A 10,285-nucleotide genomic window follows, 5' to 3' on the forward strand; every position below is an offset into this window, starting at 1 on the left:
GTTGCCACTTCAACCTCCTGACATCATCTCTATTTGAATCTGGACTCGCAACATCTACAACACGAGGTAAAACCTCATGAGTCACAATGACTCAGTAAAGGTGCAAATGAATGTAAATAAGATAATATATGTGATGCAATGACAAGCAAATATGCATGAATGGCGAAGCATCACTGCCCTCAGAACCCACTTGTTCAAGGCACTACCTCCCATATTACCCCTAGCGTGCTTCTAGTCTATCCCATGGACATAGGACTCCACTAGACCACATATAGAACATGCACAACCAGTACTGCTAACAACATATATTCAACCATATTACCAAACATTCGCAAGACTACCACCCTTGGGGCCATCCCTTACCTGGCTCGAATCCTCTCCTGTCACGAGCGAGAATGCCAGATTGAACTCCGAACTCTTTTAGGACTATTGTCTCCTTGGTAGAACCTAGGCACAATTGCACAAAAACCCATCACCAGACATTAAACCAATGCCTTCATTTTTTTCATACACCGCAAAACCACCCGACAACAACTTCCAATCAACCCCAACTAAGGGTTTAATCCAATTAATAATTCAAAATTCACACTATTCCATATAATGTTATTAACTCGAAAAGAAATAAATAAATTTACTCCAGTCATCTAGAGGAAAAATTCAAAAAATTCCCACACCGGTGTTGGCTCATGGGATGCCACCTTGTGCTCAAAACCCCATTTTCGAGCCTCTGATATCCTCCTCAAGTCCCAAATTAATTTTCAAATTTTTTTTCCAATTTTTTGAAATTTTCTAACTATTTTCCTCTTTTTTTTTCTTTTCTTTTTCTTTATTTCCTTTTCTTTTCTTATTTTTTCTCCTCCAATGTTCATCTTCTTCTCTCCTTCCTCTTCTTCTTCTCCGTGGACCTGCCCCTATGTGCGCTAATAGTGCTGCCCCTGCCTGGCCTTATTCGCGTCCGTCGACCTCATCTGCTTCGCCTTGCCACCCTCGCTCGGTTATAGTTGCTGCCTGTGGCTATGGCCGCACTTGGAGCTCACGGCTATGGCCATTAATGCTGCCTTTTCAGGCTGCCAAAATCGACCAGCGTCACCACCGCAGCCATTTCTCACCATCTCATGACCTCCGTTGCTGCTCGAGCTTCGACTGGCCTTCATCGCGGCACAACCATGGCCACTGCTCCATCGTCGTACAGCCACCAATGGTAGAGCACTTGCTGCCGCCACCCCTCGCCGGATCTCTCACGATCTCTACTTCTCTCTTCTCTCTCGCGATGCACTCGACCCAGCTCTGCCTTTGGAGCTTTAGCATCGTGGCCTCTTCAAGCTGCTGCAATCGACCTCCATCTCACTCTCTCGATCTCATCCTCCCTCTTGCGAGCTCTCTCTCGATCTCTCGCGAGCTCTCCCTCTATTTTGAATCCAAAGAAAAGGTCAATGTTGAAAGCTTGCTCTAGCTCATGCATCCAATGCGTATATATGTATAATTACAGATTAACCCCCTTATCAATCATTAATTTCACTTAAGGAATTGTTAATTGCACTTGGAATTTTGATAATTACTCTTGGACCCTCCAAGCTTGAAATTAAATACCACAAAGCCACACAATTACTTAATTTCTAAAAACTTAATCACTGACATTTACTCGGGAACATTAATTTCATCTCTGGGCCTGCACGAAACCTTTATTCCACCCTAAAACACTTTAGAGTTGCCTCATTCGCAAAATTGGACCACCCCTAGCGGTCCCTCAGCTTTTTGGAGGTTCCATATGACCATTTGATACTGGCACCCATTTGGGTTTATACAAAATCTATTCTAAACATTATTCCCGGTCTGACTATGTCTAGTGTTATTAGCCTCACCTCGAGACGCTTACCAATCTCATGCCTTTTTCCCTAAATATCCAAGTCTTGGGGCTTTCCCTGTTGTCGATTCGATAAATTTTTTATTAATTAATTCCTCAAAACTGACTTCCAGGCTTCCCGAACCACCCGAGGTCCATTTAAAATAACTAAAAATTATATCTTTTCTATCACCATGTAATACCGAGTATTACACACAGGCCCACATGGTCAGCCCCCTTGCACAGGCCCCCGCAGTAGTTCACACACGACAAGCCACCAACTAGCCACAATCACTAAATGACAAGATATATAATAAAGCAGAAGGAATATGATCACAAGCCGCACACGAAAGCTGTCATGGTCAAACTTGATCAACAAAGTGGAAAGGATATGCTCAAAACAAAGAGAACATAAAACGTAAGCAACAAACCATCCACAATGAACCCAAGAGTGATCAAGAGGAAATAAGGAGCATGCACAAGAACCACTCACCTTTAAGGTTTACCTTGTTGGGACATTGTTCACCGTCTACAGAAATGAGTTTTCTGTAGAAAACATGTATTTTCATAAACCAGACTTTAAATATTTTTACATAGGATTGTTCTAACTTAATTAAACAATATTTCTTAAAAGAATGATTTCATTTCTTTCCTCTCTATAGGAATATAAGCTTAGACCGGACTTACCTCGTTGTTTTTCTGTAGTTTTGGTATGAACTCTGAACCTTCTGGCGAGGTTGTTTCCACTTTGATTCCGTCAAAACATCCCCCAATTTTCTTTAGAAAATCTCTCTAAAATCCTTAGGCTGCGTTCTTTTTGCTTTTCAATTTTTAGTTTTGAGTTTTGAATTCATTTTCAGTTTTCTGTTTTAGTAGTCTATTTTTAGAAAATTGAAAATGCGTTCTCTCTATCATTTTGAAAAACTATTTTTCAAAAAAAAAAAATTAGAAAATGCGTTCTCTTTGAAATTTTGAAAATATTTTTTTAATAATATTTTATTCAATAAATTTGATTATTTAGTAAATTATAAATATTTAATATTAATATATTATTAAAAAAATATATACATTTTAAAGTTAGAGAATTTTGTAATATTTTTTCCCATTACAATAATAAAACATGAATAAATAAATAAATAAATAAATATGTTTTAAGTTTAGAGTTTGTTTTAGATAAAAACACTCAAAACAACTTTTTGTTGTTTTGAGTTTTCTTTACAATTTTTTTTGTTTTCAAAAATGCATTTTTAAGAACAGCAAAGAGAATGCATTTTCATTATTTTAGAAAATTGAAAACTAAAACTAATTTGAAAACAATAAAGAGAACGCAACCTTACTTTCTTCTCTCTCAATCCCACCAAAATTCCCCCAAAGTTTCTCTTGAATTCTTGAACGTTCAATTCTACAACCCAAAGTCTCCTTTTATAAACACCTTCGGCCAATCATATTTCACCACGTGTCTTACCACCCAAGCACTCTCATCATGACTCATAATTATCTTCCAAATTGTAGCTAATCACTTTGTGCCACTTGTCCCATCATCATGAGGCCTTAACTTAACTTCCAAGTAACCCAATAGTTGCTTGCCATGTGTCCTTAAAGATAAGGTTTGGATACTTTGGAGGCTAAGTAATCTTGGAGGCTAAGCAAAAGACTTGGAGAAGACTTTGAGAAGACTTGGACTTTAAGCAAAGACTTGGACTTGGACTTCAAAATGATCCAAAGCTACAGTTTAAAATCCAAAGATATTTTGAAATTCATATCTTTTATACTAATTTCCAAGATTTTTGATTAACTGCACTTGTACTTGAACTTCCATAATTACGACTTTGCCCCTGGCTCAGAAAATGAACTTTTGTCTCAAGCATTACATCATGTTTGATTCCTAAAAATCTCAGGTATTACAAGTCCTTAAACCTTATTCCCTCGCTTTTGACTCTAATTTCTGTCTTTGACACAATCGTTTCATCACTCTTGGCCAAAATTCACAAATTACACTTTTGCCCCTCATGTACCAAAAATTACATTTTAACCCAAAAAAATTTCACAAATTTCAAAATATTATGTATTAAGATTCTGGGTATTACAGAGACCATGAGCTCCGATCTATGAATTTGAGCTAGTGGCATATTCGCCTATAATAAACACTCAAGGGGAGAAGGAGGAGGAGGAAGCATAAACCTATTTTGAAGAAGTAGGTCATGATTTAGATCTTCTAATTGCTATAAGGAAAATGGAAAGAAATTGTACTAAACATCCAATTTCAAACTATCTTACTTATTCCAAGTTATCAAGTGATTTCAGGGCATTTATTACAAAAGTTTATGAAATTCAAGTGCCAAAAAATATTCATTTCAGGGCATTTATTACAAAAGTTTATGAAATTCAAGTGCCAAAAAATATTCATTCTTGGGAAATGCTTGATTTACTTGAAGGAAAGAAGACAATTGGTAGAAAATGGGCTTTCATAGTTAAATATAGACTAGATGACATAGTTGAAAGATACAAAGTATAACTTGTGGCATAAGGTTTCACTCAAACATTTGGGATTGGCTACGAGAAGACATTTGCACTTGTAGGTAAATTGAACTCTATTAGAATCTTGTTGTTTGTTGCTATAAATTTGGACTAAAAATTACATCTTCATATAAAAAATGCATTATTGAATGGCATGATAGAGAATGAGGTGTATATGAAGAATCCACAAGGATTTGAGGACCATGAAGGTTCTACCAAGGTGTGTAAAGTTAAAAAGTCTCTTTATAGCTTAAAACAATCTCCAAGGGCATGGTTCACTCAATTTAGTATTGTAATGGAATAGCTTGTCTATAAACAAGGAAAAATGGATCACACTCTATTTATAAAAATGGGTGATTTGGGAAACAATTAATCCTTATTGTTTATGTTGATGGTATGCTAATTATAAGAGATGGTAAACTAGAAATTAAGAATCTAAAGAAGAAACTGCAGACAACTTTCAAAGTAAAAGACCTAGGAGCTCTCAAATATTTCTTATGTGTGAAAATTGTAGGAAGTAAAAGAGAAATCCTTATTTCTGAAAGAAAGTACACCCTAGATTTTCTTAAAGAAACTGGTAAGCTTGGATATAGACCAACTGGAATACCCTTAGAACAAAATTGGAAGCAAAAAGTTTTGGGGGAAGATTTAGATTAGAATAGATACCAACATCTTATGGAAAACTAATTTATTTGTCTCTAACTAGGTCTAGCATTTCTTTTAGTGTGTGTAGTACCCAATACTTAATACCAAAGGCATTTTTGGACATGAAGGGTCAAAAATGAAGTTTAGCAAAGTTTTGGGCCTACGTGTAATATCCAAAATGTAACGACCCGTTAATGGGCCTAGACGTTATGGGCATTTTATTTTTGACCATTGGAAATTTTTTCCCTATTAAATTAAATGTTAAGAAATTTTTCCATATGGAAAAATTTATGTAAATAAATTAAGAATTAAATTAATGGATTGGGCTTTGGAAGCTTTGGTTGAGCCAAGTGGAGATTTTGTATATATTAATTTTTGTAATGTTGTGAATGCCCATTAGGCTTAAAGTTATGTTGAGGGCCTTTAAGTAGGCTAATGGAAATGGGCCATTAGATTTAATTGGGCCAATGAGTTGGGCTTGGGCCCATGTATTTATATGAGTGGACTTTTTGAAATGGGGCTTAGGCCCATGTGTATAGTAATGAGAGATGGAATTAAATAAATGGAATTATATATATATATTTTTTGTATTTTTGTTGATTAAAAGAAAAGAAGAAAGAAAATGCAAACTGCAAAGTGACCAAATGGTCCTTGCTTTATTAAGAAAGGAAAGGGAAATGCTGTAAATTGCATAATGGAGTGAATAAAGAAATTGGAAAGAAAAGGGAATTTAAATGAGAAATGTCCATAATGGGCTTGGATATTTGTGTGTGTGTGTTTTATGTGAAGGGTATTATGGTAAAAGCAAGGGGAGAGTGGTTGGCAAACCATTCCCTCCCCCTCACCTCTCCATGCCTCTTTGTTTAATTGCCTTCTTCTTCATCTCCCAATTCCTCTCTCTCTCGTGGTTTCCCTTTCTCCTTCTTCTTCTCATTTTCCCTTCTTTCTTCTTCTCCATTTTTGATATCCATTGAAGCTTGAAGTGAAGTTGTAGCTGGGTGTATTCTTCTTCTTGGATATTTCTTCATCAAAGGCAAGTTCTCCTTACAGTCTTGTTTTCCTGTGTGCATGTTTGTCCTTCTTGTTTATTGTGAAGTTAAAATGCCTCATGGCTCTTTATCTTCTCATGGTTAAAAGTATTTTTAGTATTGGTTATATATTTTCTCTCAACCATTTTTTATTTCAAAGCTTGTGTTGGGTCTTTGTGTTAGTCTCCATGGGGCTTGTTCACCCCATTTTTCAGTCAAGGAATGGCATTTGTGGGTTAGGATGCTAGTGGGAATTGTTTTGCAATGTTTTGGAGTCATTTCTTGTGTTTGTGAGTGATGAGTCGACTATTTTTGGGGCTTAGTCGACTCATCAGAGGCCTGTTTTCGCATGTTTTTAGTGCCAACCTCGGCCCAGTCGACTAATGAGTGTTTATGAGTCGACTAAGCATTTTCTTAGGTCGACTAATGCCTTCCAAAAGTCCACTAATCAACTTTTTTTCAACATTGCGCAGGTTACGCTATTTTGACCATAACTTTTGATGTAGAACTTAGAATTGTGATCCGTTTGAAGATTCATAAACTAGACTTCGAGGGATTTAATTTGACATATAATATTATATATTTTGGTGATAATTTGAGTGGGTCAAGGCTTTCTTTAATCCAAATTAAGAATAATTATTAACCTAAGTTGTTGTAATTACTTTCTCTAGCATCACTCAACCCTCCAAAATGCTAGGAGGTGATTGAAGATATGCATATGTACAAGAATGGGCTCATAGGTGAATATGTTATTGGAATGTTTAAAGGTGGATGATGGTCATGATGTGTACATTTCTATAAAGGAACATGTATGTTATATTTATGTGAGCTTCTATGAGCATGGCATGACATTATGATTTGTGCCCTATTACTATTATTTTGGCTCGACGGCTATGTTTCACAAATGGGGAGAGAAAAGGATATCCTAAAAGAGTGTTTAACGCGAGTGAGGTGGCCATAAACCTGGTAGGTGATGCTCGAGCCAATGAGTGGAAAATCGATTTTGTATATATATGTATGCATTCATGCATGTGAATAAATGGCTTTGAGAGCTAATGTGAATAAAGGGATGGAGAGCCAATATGAATTATGAAGATTTATATATTCATGAGAAATGAATCGAGGCATAAAATGCATAATGACAATGGCATTGGAATGATTTTATTGATGAAAATTAAATGGAAAATGCTACCCGCACTTGGAAAGTCGGATCTATTCCACTTTGAATTTTTCCATGCCTTAACCCTGTTGCTTCACTTGTTATAGCATATGGTTGCTTATAGAATGGCTTATTAATGAGAATTGAAGGGTGGGTTTAAATCGTATTAGGGAGTCGGGTGTACTCTATTTTGTATCCATCCCTTCATTCATGCTTCCGGTATTATATATATATGTTTACTTGTCGAGCCTTATGGCTCACTTTGAAATATGGGTTTGATGAACCAAAAAGGAAGTATAGTCCTTTGAGGGTATTTGTCCAGTATAGAAGGCATGAACTCAATGGGTATCTAGATGTTGGGTAATGGCTTTCTTTGGCTCTGAATTATTCATGCCTTCATATATCTTTTTATGGATTCTTTCCTTTGCTATATACTTGCTGAGCCTTGTGGCTCACATTGTTTCTTTTTTCATTCCAAGTAATGGTAGATAGATATTTTTGGGGATGTGTACAGAGATGTCCCGGCCTAAAAGATTCGTGGGTGTATGTTGAGGGCAAGAAATAGAGGGCTTATTGTATTGTTTATTTTTAAAAAAAAGCCTTAATGCCCTTTTATTTTCATAATGTATGGGCAGTAAGCCCAAGATGATGATGTATTGAAAGATATGTAATTTATTATAGCTCCTATTGTTGGTGAGAAAATTCAAAAAAGAAATTTCTTGAAAATTTGAGTATTTGTATCCATCTTGAATGGACATTCTCTCGAACTTCCTGTGCTAGCGGGAAAATCCAGGAGCGGGCCCTGATAGCTTGGTATCAGAGCAAAGGTTGGGACGAGAGGAATCTCTGTACACATAGGAATGTCGGGTAGAGTTAAGACTAAGTTTAGTAGTCCGAAGTAAGGACTTAATTTAATATTGTGCTCCATGTAATGTGATATGGCTTGTTTAGGCTTGTATTAGCAACGGAGCATATGTTCTCAAATTCGGTGCTTGGGTGAGGAGTGATTTATTTCGGTAACTTGGGTGATGTTCAGCTTTGTGTGTAGACTCAAGAACACCTTTACATGGACCCTGGGGGATTGAGTTATGGGCTGCCAGACTTAAGTTTGGGGGAGCTAGATTTACTTTGGTATCGCTGGGAAAAAGAACTGCTCACAGTCTAGGAAGGAGAACAACTAGAAAGAGAGCAAGTTGTGGATTATCTACATCGGGGGGATTCAGTGTTCCACTTTACCATCAGTGAGTACATGTGGAATGTGTGGGGCCTCCTAGAAAGTAAAGTGTTGTTCGTGAGAAAATTCATGAATGAAACGTGGAAAGAGCTTACTCGGATGCTGATGTAAGATATGCATCTCCAGTTCCACTATGATGCCTTTGTCGATGCTATAGAGCGACAGGCGGAGGTATGGGATCCAAGTCAAACTGCAGCTTATGACTTTGAGGAGGAAAGAGCGATTTCTGGGAAATTTCCATCTGAAGCTTTGAAGTGGGAGCCAACTGGTTGAAAAAAAGAGCTCATCGGGCTTGAGTCAAGTGTAGGCAGCGATGGAGGTTTGGGTTTCCTGGTAGATGAGGCCACATCCCATGCTAAGGGGGATGAGAAGAGTAGTACTTAGTAGAAATGTTGTACTATTAAAGTTGTAAGTGCTGGCATTGTACTTATGTAGTAGGTAAAGTATGGGTGAAATGTATTGTATATAATGGTGAAATGTACAAAGAGTTTTATTTTGTCGCACATGAGCACCGTTTATAAATATTTGTTGTGTGAAATTTTCTTACATGCCTAGCAAGGTGAGTGAACAATGTGATAAGATATTGAGCTGGATAAGCTATAATCTTGACTGACCATATGCATTGGAGTAAGCATGACCTATGGGTTTTTGTTGGATTCTTCAAGGCCTTAAAAAGGGAAGAATGTCTCCATGTGAGGGAAAGGCTTGAGGATTGAATAGCAATTAATCTATAGTCAAGGAGTGTGTAGTACTCACAAGTGAGTTGATTGGGCGAGTACGAAACCGAAGTAATGAGGAACTCAGCTGGGATTATATGAAAAGCATGTGTCATTACTTGCCTGAATTTTTTATTTAGGTTTCGGACGAGGATGTACACAGTGAATTAAAAGAGCAAGTAAGAGTAAGGGCTACCATACTAATGCAAGCGCATGTATATATGTAAAACTTAGACAAGGCTAGATCATATAAGAAAAAAAAATATAATGCGATTTTGTAGGCTAATGAGTACCTAAGGGAAAGAGAATAATAGGGTGAGAGCCTATTTTAGCATAGCAACTGTTAACCGATGGTAAGGAGCTATCGACCGGTCGTGAACGGTCGCTCGTCTCCTTTCGCCTGTCGACTGTGTTTTTGCTGAGTGTGGTTTTCTAAAATCATTAAAATAGTAATGCGGTTAATATATACATGTATGTATGTGTATTAATATTCGATGTGTGGAATTATTATATATTAATAGCGCTTAGATGATCATGGACCAATCCGTAAAGAGATGAGGAAGCATGGTAGTGTAAGGGCGTACACAAATGGTAGTACCTAAATAAACGATCATGACAGATAGGAACCCCGCTAGAAGAGGATGACTGTTAGCATAGCTGTTGAGGCGGGGCATTTTCTAAGATTGCCACGTGGTCTAGATGTTATCAGTGAATGATGAGATGGGGAAGTAAGTCATTTCAAAAATCGATATTATAGTTCATTGATAATATAGGTGATATACTCTTCGAGTGAAGAGACTCACCAGGAGCACTTATGTAACACCCCGTCTCGCCAGGCGTGTCACTATAAGGGTATTCTCGGGATTTCTTTTTTTTTTTTTCCTCTTTAAGTTCAACACGCGCGGTATTTCAAGAACAATCTTCACATGCAGAAACAAAACCCCGCGAACCCCAGTCTTGCCCGTTTAACTATCAAGATCAATAATCTTAAACTAAACGAGTCTTAATACAACGCAGCGGATACACTAATACCAAACACCATAATTCTTACATTGTGATTCCATAGCAAAATATGTAATACAGATCAAATGATAAAATTGCTATTATACAACTGTTCATTTACAACCTGAAATGCATACTAAA

This window comes from Diospyros lotus, chromosome 6 (assembly GCF_014633365.1).
Source record: "Diospyros lotus cultivar Yz01 chromosome 6, ASM1463336v1, whole genome shotgun sequence".
NCBI lineage: Eukaryota > Viridiplantae > Streptophyta > Magnoliopsida > Ericales > Ebenaceae > Diospyros > Diospyros lotus.